The sequence below is a fragment of the Sciurus vulgaris genome (assembly GCF_902686455.1).
Source record: "Sciurus vulgaris genome assembly, chromosome: 16".
NCBI lineage: Eukaryota > Metazoa > Chordata > Mammalia > Rodentia > Sciuridae > Sciurus > Sciurus vulgaris.
Genome location: NC_136477.1, coordinates 66,147,181 through 66,169,020, shown reverse-complemented (window position 1 = coordinate 66,169,020; position 21,840 = coordinate 66,147,181).

The following is a 21,840-nucleotide window of genomic DNA, read 5'->3' as shown; positions in this document are numbered from 1 at the left end:
CTGTCTGTGCCTTGGCCTCTGCCAGCCACACCCTCCAAGCTCCTCCCATCTTCCTGGTAGCAAGGCAACCACAGTCTGAAGGCCACAAAGCAGCCTGGGCAACACAAACAGGCAGAAAATATCTGGGGGATGTGTCAGACTGGTGGTTGTCACTCAGAGCGGGAGGTATAGGGAGGGAACTGAGCTGAGAGTAGGCATCTGGGAGTATCTGGGCCAAGGTGCATCCTCCAGGGTCACCTAACCCCCTGACCTCTTAAGACATCACACTGTTACTTTTTTCTCATGCCGTTTTCACCATGCAAGCACTTTCCTTGGTTGGTGCTAGAGGCAAAGCCTGCCTGTCTCATCTGCCATTGTGACTACTGAACTTGGGTCTAACCCAGGTACATACTGATGTGTTCATTCAATACTGATGACTAATGAATAAATGAACACAAAGTGCACAAGCAGGCATTCATGCTACACCACTGCACCTGAGTCTGGACTCTTACCCTCTTGTCTCCTCTCAGGACAGCAAAGAGGAGTGGGGGCTTTGGCAGATTGGGCATCATGGGTCTGTTTGGAGGGGCAATAGGGACCTGGCTCCAGTAATCTTTGCCATGTCCAAACATGACTTTCATGTCCCAGATCTTCCTGTTGATCAGAAGAAGGCTAAAACTGTGATCTACTAAAATTTGAACTCTTATAATGATTATGAACCTACCACCATTTTGTGAACCAAAGAAAACACATGTGCCATTTGGCCCATGAACCAGTGCTCATGACCTCTGAGGAAGGCAGACAGGTCAGTCACTTGCAAGGGCATGGGACATTTGGGTGAATCTCCCCTCCTGTGTGAAATGGGAAGAGGGAGCAGATAGAAATGTGGGAGGGGCACAGATATACCATGCCCACTCCACACAGGCTGGTGCCCAAAGATGTCCTGTCTGATGCTGTACTCCACAGCCCTGGTTTGGGGGTTATGTAGAGAAATTCTCAACCTGGGTGTCCTGACTCTAGGGGTGTTGTGGGACTTATGGAGACAGTTCTGGCCATTTCAATAGTTGGGCAGCTCTGACAGTCAGTGGTGGGGCCAGAGTGCCTGGGCTCGGCCCCTGCCCTTCATGAGTACCAGTCTGTGTTGATTACGGCCCTGCTCACTATCCTGCACCACATGTGAGCACCTGAGGCCTTCCCCCATGTGGTCAGCTCTTAGGTCTGCATGAGGAAACACTTGACAGACAACAGCATCAATGTTAGGGTCACTGTTTCTGCTCTCCTTTGCAGGTGGGGCACTGCTGACCCTCACAAAGTGCTGGGGTGGCTAGGTCATGCTATCTTATGAATGATATTTCTCAGTAGTGCAGGGGATGTTAACCTCACTTGAGGGCCTGCCAGGGTGAGATTCGAACCCTGGGGGTTGGCAGCAAAGCCTTGAGGTCTCACCTCCAGCCCCTGACACAGCCAGTGACCCTGATCAACTGCAGCCAGCATCCATCCCACCTGCAGAGCCCTCCTCAGTACAGTGATGGCTCCCATGTACCAGGGGCTCCTACATCCGCCCCCAGCCTGGCCACCAATTATCTACTTCCCTGCAGTTGTGAAGGCTTGAGCATACCCTTCTCTCCCATACAAAGATGTTTGTGGGGAGGTGGGGAGGCTCCCATGGGGTCAGGCCTTAATCAGAGAGAACCCAGACCTCCCCTCAATCCTCCACACCAGTGTGGGAGAAGACCACTGAGTTATTTCCAATCCCAACCTCATCTTGGTGCTGTCAGAGCAAGATGGCTATCCTGGAGTCTGAATTCAGAAGCTGGGTTTTTATCCACCCCCAGTAGTGTGGACTTGGGGGCTTTCCTGACTTCGCCGTATCCGAGTTTCCACAAAGGGTAAAGTAACAGATCTGAGTATGGCTGAAAGTTCAGAAGCATTTGTTACAGGAGCACTGGACCTGCAGTGTTATCTATTCTTGTCCCTCTTTGGTCCCTGTTCTGCCCAGATGCTGCAAATTTGACCTCAGACACTTTGGGTCTGATCCCTCTCCTTTTCTGAAGTTTTACCAGTTACCAGGTGGCAGTAGGGAATAGTATGGTCCTCAGGCTCAATACCTCTAAGTAGGTAGATACTCAGCCTGTCCTTCAGCCCATATCTTATCAGAGGAGGAGCAAGCAGGAGGGACAGGGAAGAGGAGAAGGAACATGGAGTATCCCGCAGGCCCCCCTCCTAGCTGTCATGGCCCCTTCTGCACAGGGCAGGCCTTACAGGCAAGCTATGTCCACCAATCCTACAGATGTGTACTGAGGGCCACAGTGTGAGTCACAGCTGAGAAATCCGACTCATATCCAGCACACATGAGTGTTCATGAGAACAGGCCCAGCAACTGGGGAGTCAGAGAGAAAACGATCTGGTCTGTGCAGCACTGCCCAGCAGGTGACAGGTGTGTGAACCCTGCTCCAGCAGGTGCCCTGTGAACCCACCCTCACCTGCCTACAGGACTGCAGAGGCTCATGTCTGAGCCACTCTTGGAAACTTGTGTCCACTCTCCAGCCAGGGCACTCAGAAAGCAGGTCCTAGTTGTCCCCACTCTGCACAGCCCTTGTCCTAATAACCAATTCTTGGGACTGAATCCTATTGAGAGCTTCAGCAGATAGGGTGCTGTTGATCCTTTGGTGGTTGGGACCTTGAGCTCCCTGGATTCCTGCAAGTTCTCAGTGACTCTTGGCTTCAGTGCCCTGTCCTCCCAGGGTCAGGTAGAGAGCACGTCCTAGAGCTGGCACAGGAAGAAGACCCCAAGGTGAGTCAGACCCTGGTTACACTCTGCCACCTGCTCAGCCCACTCAGCCTACAACACTGGCATCCTCCCATGGCAGCCTCATTGCAGGAAATTTACAGGAGTGCAGTTCAGTCTCTGGGGCATAAAGATGCCCCGAGGCCTTACAGGACCTGCTCCATATGGCTCATGCCTCACTTCCCTCCATGTCCCCTTGTCACCTCTTAGATCCTCTTGCTGATGGTGATAATTCCTGATGCTGAGATCCCATCTCACAGTGCCAACCCTGTCCTCTCAATGACCCCATATTAAGGACACACAGGCCCAGGCCACTTCTTACCCACACATCCACAATCTCATTTCTGAGGCTGTGTTCATGTAGGATGGGTCCTCTCCCCATGGGCCTCCTCCTCCCTCTGCTGCAGGACAAAAGGCAGTGTGCCTTTTCCAAGCCCTTGAACCGTGAATTCTACAAGTGTCACTGGATCCCTGGGTTGGAGGCCTGTGAGCTATTCCCATTGTACAACTGGGAACACTGAAGCTCAGAGCAGCCCCAGACCCACCAGAGACCATGCTACCAGCCAGCGGCAGAACTGAAAAGTGAACCTGGGACCCTGACTCCTCAGATTGGGTGCAGGCTGATGCCACCTGGAGCACTGTGGTGGCCGTGCTAAGGGCTGGGCAGGTCTGGGCATGTAGGTACTCAGGGCCAGTGTCCTGCATCTGCCACCTCCAGCCCTGAGGGCATCACCTGGGAACTGTGGATGTCAGACTTGCCCAGGACTTTGGGCCTGTGGGTCCTGCTGCTGTCCAAGGTGGTGGGTGGCCTGGGCAGCTCTGCCCCAGACCCTCTTCCTGCCTCTGCCAGGCAGCTCCCCTTCCTCTCCTGCCTTTGTCTGCAATAGCCTCTCTGGGTTTCACCCACTGGTTCTGCCTAATTAGCTCCACAAATAAAATCAGGTTATTTGGGGAACAGCCTCCTCCATGTCTCCCTGGAGCATTGAGGTGAAAAACACAGATAAACATGCCTCTTTTTAAAGTCAGTGGATGAAACTTTTCCTCAGGTTCCAGCCTGTGAGGCTGGGCCTCTCTGTCACTATAGGCCTGGATTTCAGACTCTCCCAGTTCCCTTCAAATGAAGCAGTGTTCCCTGGAGTCCCAGAGAATGTGAGGCTGTGGGACAGAATGACCATGGCAGCAGCCCCTGAGCAGATACAAGAGCCCAGCACTGGTCACAGGCTTGAACAGTGTGCACAGAACTTAGTATGTGTTCATTTAACATCACACCCCATCCATCTCTTCAGTCCCAACAGAGCACTGGGACAGGTGCCATCAATTCACTGGGAGGTGGGAGACTAAATTTCCCTCATGACCTTGCTGGCTCAGATGCTCTAGCCTCTGTCTCCAGAACAGACTGGTTGACACACAGGAGGTTGTGTGTATGAGGAGTCAGGGTTCCCTGCAGCCAGGACCTTGGACTATCCTCCAGTGTCACCCACATTCAAAGAAAACTGGTTCCACCTGCAGGCCATTCCTGACTTGTTCTCCAAGAGCTAGGTGAGCCAAAACCAGAGGAGAGAGTGATGTCTGCATCTGGATGCTGGCCTGTTCACCTGCTGTGTCCTTGGTCCTGGACACACCCTCACCCTGACTGGGATCTGAGGAGACATTTATCAACTTGAGTTAGGCTTTGCAAACTATCTCTTGGAGGTGTCTCAGTTCTACCCATTGGACCATGGCAGTTATGGTGCATGTCACTTGGCAGGGAATAGTTTCAGATGGGAGGACAGCTGTCTTTAATGGAGATAGGAACAGCTAGTGGGAAGGACCTGGAGGCTGAACCTAGGGCAGCAGGACTGGGCCACACCATGGTGACATGAGCAGTTCCACCCTGGAAATCTGGACCTGGAAGGTTCTGGAAGATAATTATCAGGGGAAGCAGAGGGACGTGGTAGTGCCTTCCCAGGACTCTGTCCTGGGAGTGGATGGACCTGAGTCCTGGGCCTCTGCTGAGGATCATGTCCCAACCATTGTCCCTGAGCAAGGACAGCAGCCTCAGGAACAGCAGATGCAGCCTGGAAAGGTGCTACTGTGGGCTCTACCCACCCCTGGTCATGATCCTGGGCAGAGGCCATGTCAGGGCAGGGGCTGCACCACTTGCTGGGGTCCCCACCAGGTTCCTCCAGCTCTGTCAGCCCATGTTGCCCCTGGTGCTCCTCAGTCACAGGTCATAATTACCCCCATGTCCATTCATTTGCCTGTTCAGTCACTATCTGTCAAGGGATGGTCATGTCCTCAGCCCCTGCAGGCCACAGGGGAAACTGGGTGCCCTTGTAGAGTTGTCTTCCTGTTGGGTGAGATCATACCCCAACAGGTCAGTGTGTCTCATGGCATACAAGAAACTCAAACCAGGAAGAGATGGGGCCTGTTACCAGGCAGGGCTGCATTTCCATCCCTCTTTGAGATGGGTACTTGGGACAGGGGCCTGAGTGGGGAGGCCCCACTGGGATTCCTGGAAGTATCTCCTGCAGGGAACAGTTTGTGCAAGGGCCCTGAGATGTGCTCTGAAGTCTTAGAGAACCACTGGGGAGCCAGAGGGCCTGGGCCAGAGCAAGGATTGAGAAGCAAGGCAGGGTCAGAGGAGGAAGGTGGGGTCTTGGCATGGAGAGCAGGGGTCTTCAGCTTCAGCTTCAGGGAGTGAGAGGAAACCCCTGGAGGGTCTGAGCAAAAGAAGGGCATGGCCTGACTTCCATTCTAACAGCATGCCTTGGCTGCAGGTGGAGGTGAGTGTGAGACTGGGGAACAGTGAGGTGACTGGAACAAATAGTCTGGTCAAACAGGTGTGCTGACTTGGCCTGGGTACTGGCAGTAGTAGGGAGGGAGTCAGATGGCCACATGCACAACAGGAGGGAGTGAGACCTGGAGAGAGAAGGTGCTCCTCAGAATCCCTGGCTACAGAGAAAATATTTTCCCAGAATCCCCAGCACAGGACCCTTATGCCTCATTGGTCAGAAATGGGTCAACATCTACCAATCACAGGCAAAGGGCCTGAATGCAGTAACTGAATTAGAACCGCTGTGGTTTACCTCTGGCTTAGGATGTGAGTGGGTCTGTTCAGCAGGAGGAAGTCCTTAAGGCAGTACCATGATCCTGACTTAAATGAGATCCCAGGATGCAAGTTATCTTACCTGGGTTTGTTTGTTTGGGAATATTGGGATCCTGCCTCTGAGAGCTGTCAGAAAGCTGAAATGAGAGCTGCTGACAGGGTTCAGGACAGTGTCTGGCATGCTGGATAGCTTGGCCAGCAGTGAGCACCACTGTTCCTCTTTGCAAGGGGAACCCAAATTCATCCCTTTTCCAACCTACTGGTGTCACATCCTCATCACCCCAGTATTCCCACAGAATTCTCCTTTCACCCGTTCATGTGCTAAAATTCTCCCATTAACCACTTATCTCCCAGAAGGACGAGGGATGCCCTATGTTGTCACTCATTAAAGAAACAGCAATGGAGAAGAGAGGAAAATATGTTGCTGGACTCTAAAAAGTAAAAATACAGATAGAAATCATCTTCTGTGCTTACCTCTGCATGGGAGAGACGCCATGCCCAGGCTTGCCATGGATGCCTTGTGCTTCCCCAGTTGACTTCCATTCCCATCTCCTAGTCCCGGGCAGGGCAGGAGTGTTATCCCAGGGACCACCCTCCATGGTCTACCTGGTGGAGATGATCCCACCAAATCAGAGAACCACATTGTTCTCCTTATTATCATGAGTGGTTCACAGGTTGGCTCCTGATTCAAGGCTACCCAATCAGATTTGAAGAGAGGTTATTCCAAACTTTTCACTATTGGGATTAAAGTTGGAATCAATAGTGGTTCAGGAGTTGCTAGCTCCCATCTCCAGACCCACAGAGCCCAAGATGAGAGTAACACAAAGGTAATCAATTGAACTGTGAAAGAGACTCAGGCTAATACCATTGTCTGGGGTCTTGGATGCAGCCATACTTGAAGCAAGATATCTTCTGCCTTGTCATTTTAGCCAGAGTCAGTTGGAGTGACTTCCTGCCACTTGTAACCATGTGAGTCTTCACTGGTGACCTCTCCAGCCCTGTCACTGTCTCAGTGAATGTTTTTTTCCACCAGAGGCCACTGGTCAGGTGCACAGAATCAGATACCAGGCCACCTGGCTGCCCCTCTTGGCTCCATAACCTCACACAAGATATTCAGCAACTCTGTGTCTCAGTTTCCTCATCTGAAGAGACAGGGGTAATGATAGTACCTACTCCATCGATCTTGGGGACAGAGTGAATTAATAGATCTAAATCATGGAGAACAGGCAGGCCCAAGTAAGTGCTTTGTGATTTAAAGGATTCTCTTTCACAGAAGAAAGTCCCTCAGAGAGGCATCAGTCTTTATGACAGTGGGAAGCAGACAGGAGAGGGGAAGAATTGAGTGTGCTGGGCTGCTCATGGGTCCTTTGGAGGATGCTTTTCAAGGGCCTCCTCCTCCAAGCAGGTGTTATGGAGGGAACTTCTGAGTGACACATGCACTCCAGTAAGGTGGCATTGGCTGGCCTCTTCCACAGGAATTTGAAGCACAAAGTGGTCAGATGTGAAGTGGATATAACAATGTGCAACCTCCTCATGGGGTTGGAGGATTAAATGAGATAATATTCAGGGAGAATGGAAATGGTGCTTTACCCACTGAGCACTTACCATGGGGCACAGAGCTAGGGCAGGAGTGGTTATTGCTGTTACTCCTTAATAAGATACAAGATCTGAGGTGAGCACATTCTTAGCAAGTAAATTCATAGAGAATCAATCAGGTCACTCACCCCTCAAATGGTACTGAGCACCACAGTGTGCCTGGAGTGGTTCATGGTACAGGGAAAATACAGTGAGCAGGACTTGGAGACAGTAAGCCCCCTTGGGAATGGACATATACACCCAATCAACAGAACACATGAAGAAGGAAATGCAAGTGGAGAGGACACCTGAAGACCACAAGACAGGCTGATGTGGAAGGGTGGCACCAGGGCTGTGTCAACAGGATGCTCAGGAAGAAACCCTGGGATAGTGGTGTTTTAGCAGAGTCCTGTAGGAGAAGAAACAATCTGTGGGACTGTGGGGCAGGTGACTGAATGGGTAAAGGCCCAGAGGTGGGACCCAGCTCAGTTGTGATCTCTGCAATATAAGGTCAGCAGCAGGCTGGAATTGGGGGACAAGAAGAGTGGCAGATGTGTGCCCTGGTCCCCAAGGACTTTCCCTCAACCATCCTCTTTCCACTGGCATGGTCCTTGGGGATCAATCTAGACATTTTTATGATAAATCAGGGAATTGACCATTGATGCTGAGAAGCCACTAATATGTGCCTGCACTAAATGACCTTCTGGGAGCCTTAAGGAAGGAGGAGGAGGGATGGCTTGAAGAAAATGATAAACTGTGGCCATAGGCCCTGTAGTGGGGCCCTGGGAAACTCAAATCTTTCCCAGGCCAGAAGGAAAAGCCACAGTTGATAAAGGCACTGACTCCTGGCTGGGGCAGATGGTTAGGAGCAGGAGAGCCAAGGAATAGGGCCACTGTGATACTGACACTCTTCATGGCCAAGGAATTTGATTCTCCTTCAGAGAGGACCAAGGTTTGAAAGGAAGGTTAATGTTGGGAGAATCTCAGTGAAGATGGCATGTGATGTCCCCAGACCCTGAGTTTGGGTTACTGACCCAAACTGAATTAGAGGTGGAGCAAGAGATTTTCACCATAAGTGTATGAGGCAGATCTGGGTCCCCAAGTCCCTGTGTTCCTCAGGGAAGGTAAGTGCCTTGGTGTCTCTGGCTCTTTGTTTCCCATCGGAAAAATGGGCATGATGGTGATACCTAGCTCATGGCCTGTTACCATTCTTCCAATAAATTCATTCCAGAAATATTTACTGAGCACCTGCTGCTTGCCAGTCCCTGTTGCAGGTATGGATAAGGAGAGCTGATCATCATTGAGAGCTGACCGCCCATTAGGCTCCTTGATCAGAATTTCTCTGCTTCACCCTTAGGGTCTCCTGCAACCCCTGAAGCCATGCATTGCGCTCTGAGGCTCAGAGTGGGGAAGAACTTACCCAGGGCCTCACATTGGTAAAGGAGCTGAGCTGGGATTTGAACCTGGGAAATCTGGCCTAGGGACCACCCCATTCACCTCACTCTGGCTTCTCCTGAGGGCCAGGGTGGGTAGCAGTCATGAGCCCCATCTGTCTGCACCCCTCTGGCCCAGACCAATATGCCACAGGAACTATAATTGCCCCATCCTTGAAACTTATTCAATGACAGCATATGTGGGGTGGTGGGTTGATGCAGTTCTAGGGGCAGGAGCCTGCATCTGCAGCATGGAGCCCACCTAACTGCCCTCCCACTGCCATCTGTCAGGCCCTGCACCTCTGCCTTGAACCACCCTCCACCTGATCCTCTACTCATGAAGGGCCAGCGCAGACTTTGTAGCATCTGTGGCTCATCAGAGAAGAGAGACAAGGCTCCTCCTGTTCTGTCCTGCTGTCAGGGCTCCCCTGCAAAGAGCTGGTCTGGCCCCAATGTTGCTCCTCTGTCTCTCCCAGAGGTGGGAGATGCTCTTAGCACAGACTCCAGAGTTGGAGATCCCTGTGCACTTGGCTTAACCACACTCTCTCTCCCAAGCACTGTCCTAGCCTTGGAAACCAATCTTTGGGCAGTAAGAGCAGGCCCCAGAGGCAGCAGGGGAACACACCCCAGGAAGATGCATGTGTCTTGCATGTGGCCAAGATTTAACTGCTGAACCCAGAGAAGTTGCTGACTCCACAGGCCACTAGGGAGTGCAAACCTCAACCATGGCATGAGGAGAATTGAAGGCCAAGAACATCAAGCATTGGTGTAGTAAATCAGGTGTGTCACACACTGCTGGGGAGGTGTAAATGGTGTAGCCCCTTTGGAAGATGGTCTGACAGCTCCCCAAAAGTTAAACATGGAATTATGGAATGTCCCAACAATTCCACATCCTGAGACATCCTTAAGAAAAATGAAAACATGTGTCCACACAAAAACTTGTACATACATGCCCAAGGCAGCTTAGATCATAACAGCCAAACTGGGAGGCACCCCAAATGTCCATCTACAGATGAATGGATAACAACAAAAAGTGGTACAGGGGCTGAGGATGTGATTCAGTGGCATAGCACTTTCTTGGCTGGAGTAAAGACATGGGATTCATCACCAGTGCTGGGAAAAAAGGAAAAGTGGTCTGTGTGTTCAGAGGCATGTGATTCTACCACATGTGAGTTCAGGCAACAAGTGAATGGGATATAAAAACAGTGAAATGAAGGAAGCTAGGAACAAAATATGACACTGACAAAAAGAAAAAAGGATAGATAGGTCTGTGGGGGTCCCCAAGGCTGGGGCCAGAGATGGGCATGCCTATGCACCCCACAACTGCTCCTCACACAGACTGACAGAGGCTTGCTGTCCATGCTAGGCCTCAGAGTCTGTCTGTGACAAGACCAGGCTCATAATAGGTCCTCAGCTGACACCTGTGAGAAAATGCTGTCTCAGGCATCAGTGTGTCTAGGAAGGAGCCCAAGAGTCCATGGAGGAGAGGTTGTACTATATGACCAGAGCAAACACCACCCACTCTTGGGCACAGCTGGAGAAACTCTTGGCAAGATGTGTGGAAATCTAAGTTAATTGACTTAACCTTTAGCAAAAGGCTCTCCTTTTTTTTTCTTCATAGCAGGAACTCATTTATTGAGGGGGGAAGCAGAAACAGCCGAGTCAAAGTTGGAGGAAGAGGAGGGATTAAGAGGTGGAGAAGAAGGAGGCATTCAAGTTTGCAGGAAGAGCATAGAAGCACAAGAAAGCAGAGACTTTAAGATAAGGAGTCCCTTTCCATCTGTCTACTCACTCACAGAAGCTGTGTGCCAATATCTTTGGTAGCCACAATCCACCTTCGCATGGAGTGATTTTTCATCCCCGCACAGGCCAATTTGTGATCGGTAGTCATTTCTTCCCAAACTAACATTTTATCATTTACCAGGAAGATCATACAGGGAGGCGGGAGGTTAGAGTCAGTGAGTTCTCTCCCAAACTAACATTTTAACAAATTGATCTCTTAGGGACCCGGAGGAAATTTTCTCTGAAGGTTTCTTTCTACCCTTTCAATGAAGGTTGCTAGGTCCTCTTCTGGGTAATCCCTGTGATGGGGGGTTCTGAGGGGCCCTCCTCTAGCTTTTTCCATGCCAATAACCCAGGGCTCTTACTTGTTATTGATATGGGGCCGGGATGGCAACCTGTAAAAGGCCAGTAAAGAATTGGTCACTGGACCCTGAGAGCATCCCATAAGTAACTGGGATGGGAGGGTTAGTGGCCTGGTTATGTTCGGCCTGTGCATGACATTCTTCATTAAAAAAGGCACATCACTTTAGATATAAAGGAACAGGAAGGACAGCTTTAATTAGGTTCTTCCAATCCTGAGTGGTGCACTGCTGGTGGGTGAGGCCCTGGAGGATGGTTTCAGCCCAAGGGGAATTGGGCCCATCCTCTGAAACAGCTTTCTTTAGTTCCTTTAAATCTTGTGCCTCCCATGGGTACCATATAGCAGGCCAGTTACCTCCTAGGTTACCATTTACGGGGAAGGCCATACAGGGAGGGGGAAGGTTAGACTCAGTGAGTTCTCTCCCAGTATCATAAAATGGGTGCTAGGAAGATTTCCCGCCATCCAGACAAGACAGTGGCAATGAGCCTTCTGCCTACCCCAGGCAGAAGTGGGCCCTCACTATGTGTAGAGGTTGGCTGCCCTCGTGATTTCTCAACCTTGGGAGGAGTGGACAGAGATGGATTGGGCTCCTCATTGAAGGTCTCCCAACGATCTTTACTATGTGGCATGTTTCTGGAAGAAGATGAAATGGGAGGAGCTGATGGTTCTTTAGGCGGCAGCTCTTTGGGGGGAAATTTGGAGCCCCCTTCAGGAGGTCCTGGAGAGAAGCAGGCCTTAAGGGCGGATAATGTAGGGTAGACTCCCAGTGGGGGACCTCCCCTAAATTGATTCCCCTCTTCCTAACAAGTTGTTCTACATGATCCCATGTGGACCAGTCTAAAAGATTAGTGACAGGAAGCCAAGGGCCCACCCAAGTAAAGGTGTCCCAGGCTTTTTCTGCCTGTGTATCAGACAACTCAAGGCCCCTACTCTTCATCATGAGTCTAAGAGCTGAGAGCGGAGGGTCACCATGTGTGGTGTGTGTTTGCCCCATCTTTTCAGGGATGTCCTTACCTTGGAACTTGCTTGGCCCGATCTGCTGATACTTTTGGTTTCGAAGCTGCCTCTTTACTTTGGCTGCGGATCATCCTTGAAGGGCCCTATGTTGGGTGTCAGATGTTAGGGTCTTTAGCCCCTTGCTCTGGAAGCAGAAAGAGTCAAAGTTGAAGGAGGAGGACGGATTAAGAGGGGGAGAAGAAGGAAGCATTGGAGTTTGCAGGAAGAGCATAGAAGTGCAAGAAAGAAGAGACTTGAAGATAAGGAATCCCTTTCCATCTGCCCACTTGCTTGCAGAAGCTGTGTGCCAATATCTTTGGTAGCCACAATGCACCTTCCCATGGAGCAATTTTTCATCCCTCCACAGGCCAGTTTGTGATCAGTAGTCATTTCTTCCTAAACTAACATTTTATCACTTACCAGGAAGGTCATACAGGGAGGGGGAATGTTAGAGTCAGTGAGTTCTCTCTCAGTATCATAAAATGGCCGCCAGGAAGATTTCCCACCATCTGGACAAGATGGTGGCAATGAGCCTCCCTGGGGCAGAAGTGGGCCCTCACTATGTGTAGAGGCTGGCTGTCCTCATGGTTCCTCACCCTTTTGAGGAGCTGAAAGAGATGGATTGGGTTCCTCATTGAAGGTCTCCCAAAATTGTTTACTATGTGGCAAGTTTCTGGAAGAAGATGAAATGGGAGGAGCTGATGGTTCTTTAGACAGCAGCTTTTTTGGGGGAAACTTGGAGCCCCCTTTGGGAGGTTCTGGAGAGAAACAGACCTTAAGGGTGAATAATGTAGGGTAGACTTCCAGTGGGGGACCCTCCCCTAAATTGATTTTCCTCTTCCTAACAAGTTGTTCTACACAATCCCATGTGGACCAGTCAAAAAGATTAGTGGCAGGAAGCCAAGGGGCCACCCGAGTAAAGGTGTCCCAGGCTTTTTCTGCCTGTGTATCAGACAACTCAAGGCCCCTACTCTTCATCATGAGTCTAAGAGCTGAGAGCGGAGGGTCACCATGTGTGGTGTGTGTTTGCCCCATCTTTTCAGGAATGCCTTTTCCTTGGAACTCGCTTGGCCTGATCTGCTGGTACTTTCGGTTTTGAAGCTCGCTTTGGCTGTAGATCAGCCTTCAGGGGCCCCACATTGGGTGCCAGATGTTGGGGTCTTTAGCCTCTTTGATCTTCTCGAACAGTGACAAGGGAAGGGAGCACTCCCCAACAAGGACAGACCAGAAAAGTTAAGGCTGATTCACTGCCTGCACCCAGCCCTCCAGGTGGAGTATAATCAGATGCATCAGGGAGACTAGTCATGGCAGGAACTCCCAAAAGCCTCTCTTTGCAAAAGTGCTAGAGGAAAGGAGCCTAATGTCCCCCAAAATTAGCACCACTTTTCAGGCATGGAATGAGAGACTCCTTCTGCCCTGACCTGTTCAGTCATGTGAAGGGGAGGGAGACCCTGCACTGTATTTGGTCTCACCTCTTCTTCCATTTTCCTATCTAGTCCACACCTGCAGACATGCAGTCCCTGGCTGATGATTGCTTGACTTAGATTTTTTTTTTCTTTTCTCACATGTGGTGCAGTAATAGACCTTGTGCAATAGATTACAGGAGGTCTCCAACACTTTATTATAAAACAGAGCTTGCATTAGGTGACTTCATGCCCTATAGCTAATGTAAAGTGTTTTGAGCCTGCTCCAGATAGTCCAGGCTGAGCTGTGGTGTCTGGAAGCTGGTATGTTCAATGAATTTCCACCTGTGGTATTTTCAACTTACTGGTGGGTGTGTTGAGATGGGGCCCCATGGTAAGGCCCAGAGCATCCATAGTCATCATTTGTGTGAAAGTGCTCTGCACACTGGGGACAGAGAGAGGAAAAGATGAGGAAGGACCCTTCTCTGAAGAGCTGACAGTCCGCAGCAATGTCTTCCAATTGTCGCATTGATGAGAAAGCACAAGATGTGACAGAGAGTGACCAGGTTGTGTGTGGAGGGGCAGCTATTTTAACTGGGCCAGTCAGTGAAGGCCTTGCTGAGGATGTGACTTTGGCCTGAGACTTGGGAGTAACTTTCCAGGTAGAGGGCATGGTCAGCATAAAGACACACACATGGTGACCATCCAGAAAGCAGCAGGAGACCAATTTGGCAGAGATGGAACAAGCTCCAGACAGGCACTGAGAGAGAAGAGGTCACCAGGGCTGACCACTCTGTAGACCATGATGAGGATCCGGGTATGGCTGGGAGCTGGATAAGCATGCTGGTCCTCGGAACAGAGTGTGCAGAATGCATGTTCTGTGTCACATCAAACTCCTCTGGGGAGTCCCCAACCTGAATTCATCAAGGTTAACTTGAGTTCTGTCCTGCACTTGTCTGGGCTGGATGTTTCCTTGGCTCATCATCTGTTGGGGACCCAGCCAGGGCCACTTTAGTCAGAACCCTCTAGGAAGTCATGACTGCACTCACAGAAGCCCCCCTCCAAAGGCCTGTGGTACCTGAGGGAAGCAAAGGGGAGAGAGGGCCATCCCTTCTCCGAGGGCTGTCACTGGCCTGGGCTGGGGAGCCCTTGCTCGTGTAGATCAATTAAGAAGCAACAAAACTCAGTACTAGTAAGATGATTCTGCAAGACATCTCCAGAATATTATGGAAAGATTGTGGAGCTAAAAGTAAAAGATCTGACTGTAAAGTTAGGGGAGATTTGTGACCAGGAGGTAGGGAAGTTAACCCAGCAGGGTGACTGCAAGGGCCAAGGTCAAGAGGTGGCAGGGACTGTGGCAGCAGAGGAAGTGCTGAGAAGCCTGGAACTGCAGGTAGGAACTGGTGGTACTGGGACAGGTGGCCATGTGGTGGTGTGTGGGGGAGGGGAGTTCGTCCTGATCATGAAAGACCTAAAGTGAAAGCTGTCAAGTATTACTCTGACCCTCAGATCTTCTCCCCACCCTGAACCATCTCATCAATCCTTTGACTCCTGTCTCACAAAGGGTAGGTCATAGAAAAGTCTGTGTAAGAGTGACTTCAACCCAAGTACATATTTGTATTCTGTTTTGAGAACAAAGTGTCAATGGCCAATAATGAAGCTCCATGAAATCATCAGGGACCCCAGATTTTCCCTATTTCTGCTACACTATGGATGACTTCTACCCCATGGTCACTTCATTCTCCAAAATGGCTACAGAGCACCAGTTAGAGTGTCTACATTCCAGAAAGTCAGAAAGAGGAATACAATCAAAGCACAAAAACATAGCTTCCCATGTATCTGCTTTCTACCTTCAAATCTTACACAGATGTATTCTGATATGATGGCCTTCACTTCATCTTATAACCTTGACCTAGTACCGAGGAGAGAGGCAGATTCATTTTCCTCTTAGGAAGCCAAGTGTCTATCTAACCTTGGGGTTCTCTTTCCAAGGAAGAATAGGAGACCAGATATGTGTTGGGCAACAAGCAGTTCCTTCTAGACCCCAGATTTTGTCTCTTTCAATATCTTTGAAGGAAACTGACACCAAGTCTCAGCATTGCCTGGAAGCCCCCTCCATTTCCTGACTCATCAACATGACTTTCAACCCAATTCTGAGGCCCACATCTGACCAGGATAAGGAATCTGGTCCTGCAACCTCCTTGAGAACTGTGCATTGAACGAGTTTCACCCCCTGTGACATACAGAAGGGCATAAGAGCATACGAGGACCTGAGGACACACACCCAGTGCCCATTTCCAGCAAAAAGAGAGCTTCAGGAAATTTAAATTACAAGACTTTTTACAAGTGGGACCTTGACAGGAGGACTCTTGATGTGGATTTCTGAATCCTATTATGACAGGAGGACTCTTGATGTGGATTTCTGAATCCTATTTCTGAATCCTAATTATCCTTGGAATCCCTCAATATCCCTTTTTAGCTATCTTTTCCAGTTAGGCTGACCTCAGCAGTGATGATAAACATAGAAAAAATATAGGGAGAGTTTTGTTAAGAAGGAAGTTACAGAATTCCTTCTCAAGTGGACTTCAGTTTTGATTGGGAACCTACTGTCTCAAATAACAACAAAGGGAACAGTTTCAGACACAGCTAGATCCAGGAGATTAAATGGTGTGTTCAGAAAACCCTCCAATTCTTGACTTCCCTATATCTTGGCTTCATTGTCTGGCAGGCTCTGCCCTTGTATTGACAGAGGTGCCCAACACCTCTGGGTTAAATGCTGCCACATGGCAAGCACTTCCAGGAAAAATCCTTACAAAAAGCCTGGGATTCACACAGATTGGATCACCCTATGATCACCTGGAATGGAAGAAACTTGTGGGTCATAACCATCTCATATGGAGGATCCTTCCACAGTCCACCATATCTTCAAACTGGAAAGAAGCCCGCACAGCTGATGATAGAACAAATCCTTCCTCCTGCTGTGCCCAATCAGTTCAGGACTTCTGTCCTGTCCCTGGAAAGCTCTTTTTCAGAGGAAATAAGGGACCCCAGCAGCCTTGTTCTCCTGAAAAACCCACATCAGAACCCTGGACTCTCTGGTTCCCACCTGGGACACCTCTTACCACCCTCCCACCAGGGACTGGGAGCAGCAAGTATCTGCTCAGAGGAAACTGACCACTGAAGCCTGCAGTACAGAGCACTCCGAAGTGTCCTGTGCCCAGGCAGCTGGAATACCTGCCTCAGCCTCCTGGGCACTCTCTGGATGCCATCTCTTGTAAGCTATTGAGAAATGACACCCAGCAATGAAGACCATGGTTCCATGTCATGTCTTTCTCAGCTTCTCTGCAAGCTCTTCTGCTTTTCCAGTTTGTGTGTCCCTCTTCTGCTCATTTCTTTGGCTCTGGATAAATGTTTGGTCCTCACAATAAACATTTCTAAAGCATCTTCACCATACTAGAGTACTGCTGGATTCCTAGGATACAAAGATGCAAACAACAAGGATCTCCATCCAGTTGGGAAAACTGGTTTAAGATAGAGCTGGCTGATCTCACAGGGACAGAGGCTTCAAGGAGCCCCAGGAGGGTTCATGGACAGGGTTCAGGGTGTAGATCCAGCACCCACCACTGTCAGGTGCTACCTTCCATGTAGTGACTCAGGGATTCAAGGTCCTCCCTTCTATTGGCCCCATCACTTCCTAGGGCTGTAGATTCCTGCAGATGCTCTGATTCTGACTGGGAGAGGGAAGAGGAGACAGAGAGGGTGTTGCCTTGGAGATGTCTCTGGGCCAGGACTGTAAGATGCTGGTATCTCCTCCCACCACATCTTCTGGGGGGAGTCTATGACCCACAGCAGCCCCCAGCTGCAAAGCAGGCTCTCAAACAGGTCCCTGGGGTCTGTTGGCATCGTTGTCTGGCATATCCTGCCTCAGACAGTACCAAACCCTAGGTATACCATGATTTTTTTACATATACATACCTAGGATAACATTTGATGTATACATTGGGCAAAATAAGAGATTAACAACAACAATAAACAATAAAATAGAGCAATTATAACAGCAGAGAGTAATAAAATTATCAGTATCACTGCTCTTGCACTTTTGGGGACATTATTAAGAAAAATAAACACAAGCACCACAAGACTGGGACAGTCAATCAGATAACTTACATGACTGCTAAGCAACTAACAGGCAGGTAGTGCATACTGCATGGATATACCAGACATGGAGTGAGTCACACCCCAGGAAGGATGGGATAAAACTGCAGAACATCACATCACACTGTGCAGAACTGCATGCAATTTAAAATGATGAATTTTTTGTTTCTGAATTTTTCCATTTAATTTTTTTCTGACAGTTGTGCATAAGTGAAACCATGGAAAGCGTAGAGAAGGGTGAAATCAATTGTATCCCCACCCCTGCCTCCCTCTCCTGTTTTGAAAAGCAGGGACTTGTTTTGATACAATCATAATTAACACATATTCAGTAAACAACTTATGTCACAAATTCTACCAAGCTCCTTGGTATTAAACTCTGCAGATGGTTTCTGATACAAATATTTATGAGTCTTGTTTCAGTGGCATATGGTTCAAGAGATGAGAGCAACATGGGTGGTGGATCTGATTCCTCTCCCATGTATGCCTCTGCTCCTCCCTGATGCCTCTGGGTTGTCAGTTCCCCTCCCATCTCTGACAACATGCCAGTTGGATTGGCAACAAGCTTGTGGGTGGTCCCCTCCAGAAACCCAGACATGGGCTCCATTGAGGCTCATGACCTTGATAGGAGAGAAGTTTTAGGAAAGGGGGAAACAGAGGAAGGTGCAGAGGAGAGAGGAGGATTCCAGAGGGGCAGGGTGTGTGGAGAATGGGACTGTCTCAGTATCTGTTTCTTTTTGCCTGTCTCCTTCAAATACACCAACATGTATGGATGGATAAACAAGATGGACTCTCTATGTCCAGTGCATATTAATCATAAAAAGGAATGAAGTCACCCATGCTCCATGGATAAACCTTAGAAATACACTAAGAAATTAAAGATAGACACACAGATGTTGTGGTCCAGCCCCAACTAGATGAAGTGTCTAGCATAAACACATTCATGGAGACAGCGTAGCTTGGTGTTGCCCGGGGCTGGAGGATGGAAGACTTGAGAGAGAGTGTAGCAGGTGTGGGGCACACTCTACAGATGGAGATGCTCTGAGACTAGATGGTGGTCATGGATGCACAACTTCATGCTTTCCCAAGACCTCTGACTTCATGCACAGGATGTGTGTCCTGAGTGGGAGAGAAGATTGCTTTGAATGGGTGTATTTAATAGTGTGGGTGTTAAACTGGAACAAAGCATGTCTTTGCAAATGCACCATCACCGGAGTTTATCACACGCTAAACATCACTGTGTCTAGTACAGGGGCACAATGGAGCCATGCAGGGTTAGGTACACAGATCCTAGCTCACCAGACTGGTTACAGACTCTATTGGATTTCACCTTAGAGTAGCTAGCTGCAGAGTCTCCTCAGCCCTCAGATGCTTGCCAGGATGAAGAGAGTCCTAACCTGGGAAGACTATCCCTAATGGGACATTCTGTGCAGAAATGGTCTCTGGTGGCTCTGGGGAGTGCTGATTTTATCTTTTTTATAAAAGAAGTTTTACAAATGTTAGTGGCCATGGACTCCCAGGACCACCCTGGGACTTCCTCCTGATGTGATCACAAGGATGGAAATGTATTTGAAAAAAGCCAGGCTGGAGGGGCTGTGTCCTCCCCAGTGCTGTGTCTCTGACCCCTCCACTCATCTTGAGTACCATCATGTCTTCCTCTGCCCATTACCCTGAGACCATTTCATCTGTGTGTTCTGCTGAAGGGAAAGACCAGCACTGGCCACCTTGGCCACCCACCAGTTACCAGACCAGAGGAGTGTGGACCAGAAGCCCATGAGCTCCCTCCCTAGCCTGTGGATGCCCACTGTTGTAGGTCCCTTGAACATCTGGCAGAGAGGAAGCATTCTTGCTCTTGAAAAATAAACTATTTTCCAACATGACTGGCCTGTTACGTTTGGATGTGAGGTGACCCCCAAATGCTCACATTAGACAATGTAGCAGTGTTCAGAGGTGAAATGATTAGATCACAAGAACCAAAACCTTATTAGAGGGTTAATTCATTTGATAGGCTTGAAGACTACTGTACTGGGTGGCAAATGTAGGCAGGTGGGACACGGCCAGAAGATGGGTCTCTGGGGCATGCCCGTGGGGATTGTATTTTGTCCTGCAAGCTTCTCCCTTTCTCTTTGCTTCTAGTTGCCTGAAATGAGCAGCACTCTTCTGCCACACCCTGCTGCCATGTTGATCTGCCTCACCTAAGGCCCAGAGAAGTTGAGTTAGGCCAACCATCCACTGAAACTGTGAACCCAGGAGCCCAAATAAACTTTTCCTCCTGCAAATTGTAATTATCAGGTTTATGGGTCACAGTGATGAATAGCAGATGAGTGCAGGCCTTTGCAGACAGCCAAACCCTTCATCTGGACTCACCTAGGAAATACTGATGCCTTTTCCTCCCTGAGAGGGACACACAACACACAGAGCTCCACTGGCAATGCGGACCCACCTGTTTCTGTCTTGTAAGCCCCCCTGTGAATCACAGTCCTCGCTATCCCTGGGATGGCTCCAGTTCTGTCTCACAGAACTTCAGAGCACACCTGCATTGTTCCAAATGCTTTGCAGCCTTCACACATTAATGGTCACAATGTCTCAGGGAGGCACACATTCTCACCCCTGCTCCACATCCAAGGATGTGGAGGTGCAGGGAAGTTAAATAAATCACCCATGAAGACACAGTTGGTAAGAGGGGCAGCCAGGATGGGAGTTCTGTGGTTGCTTTCCTAAGCCATTCTGAGAACTGGTCTGCTGAGCAGACTGGACACACTCTCCCCACTGCAACCTGGGGAGGCTCATTCTGTGTCCTGATCTCCATGGATACAGGTTAAACTGTGGCCAAGTGCAGGGAGCTGAGTAAGCACAGAAGCTCTTGACAACTTTAAGGGAGGATGTGGAGAGACTGGAACCCTCCATGTCTGTGGAGTGTGTGGGTGCTTATCAGCCCCAAGGAAAGCTGTTCATCTAATGGAATTGAAGATGTGGAGACTTTAAGGCCCAGAAACACACCTTTGGTGTATTCTCAGCAGAAATGCCACAGGACACATGTCTAAGGAAGCCCACCACAGACCTATGGCAGAGGGAAGACCTGGAGATAATCCAAGAAGCCTCTTACAGCAGGGATATGCCTGCAGTCCACTGTAACTATCAGGATGAAGCCACATCCAGCAAAATCAAACACAAAAGAAAGTACATGAAGTCTGAATTGGGTAAAATTCAAACCTGTGGTCAGCAAGTGGGCTTGGGTGGCAAGGAAACAGAGAATGACAGGAAGCAACTGCCTGAGTCAGGAGTGATGACCTTGGAGACTGTAGTTGGGCAAGGGGACAGAAGATTTCTGGGACCACCTGCATCCTTCAGTGGCACCTGAGTGTTCACTTCACCTGCCTGTTAATGATCACAAAGGCATATCATGCTCTTCCTTGATGTGTGATCTATTGCACAGTTTAAATAAAATACAAAAAATGATGGTCCCTAGACATATCGTGTCCTAGCCCACCTGGTGGATCCTTAATTTTCCACCAGCTATCAATGCCACCCCCTCTGTGCCCAAGTGACTCTAGGCCACTTTGTCCATAACTGCAAGTTTGCTTCTGTTCTACTCAAAAACAGGGTTCCACTTCCACAGAAAGACACTTTGGCCTGCACCTGGGATCAGGGCGTTTAGGAGCTCGTGGCCCTTTCTTTCCAGGGTGGCCTCCCCATGAGCCAGCTCTCCAGCCTCAGCTCTAGAAAAGGACACATTTTCTCCTCTGTGAAAAGAGGACATGTTCAGGACAATGAAAACACTCTGCTTCCCAGGGATGACTGGATTCCTGCAGCTGCCCAGAGAAATCTCCTTTTAAAGATGCCCCTCAGGTTTCTAGCCTGTCTCCACCTTCACTGAGGATGAGGCCATTTTCTTCCCAGTGGCTACAGAGAAGAAAATCATACCTGTGCACCTGCTGCACTCGGGGCTCCCTTCCCAATGCTTAGCTACTTGCTCTTCTTCTTTCTGTTCTGAGATAGGGGCCACTTTTGGTCCTCCTGGCTCGTGTGTGACCAGGGTGGTGGGTGGCTGTCCTGTTGGACAAGTACTCTGTGCCTGACACTGCAGAAAGAACCACAAGTGGCCAGTGCTGCTTTGAGGCACTTTGGGGGAATGTAGCCACCACATTCTTTTGGGTTAGGTTTTATCTGCTTCTCCTGGGCTTTGGTTGGGACATGATTAAAGCCTGAAACAAATGGATACAGCAATCCATCTCCTCACAGCACTGCATCACTGAGCGTGCAGACCTGCTGATTCCCACATG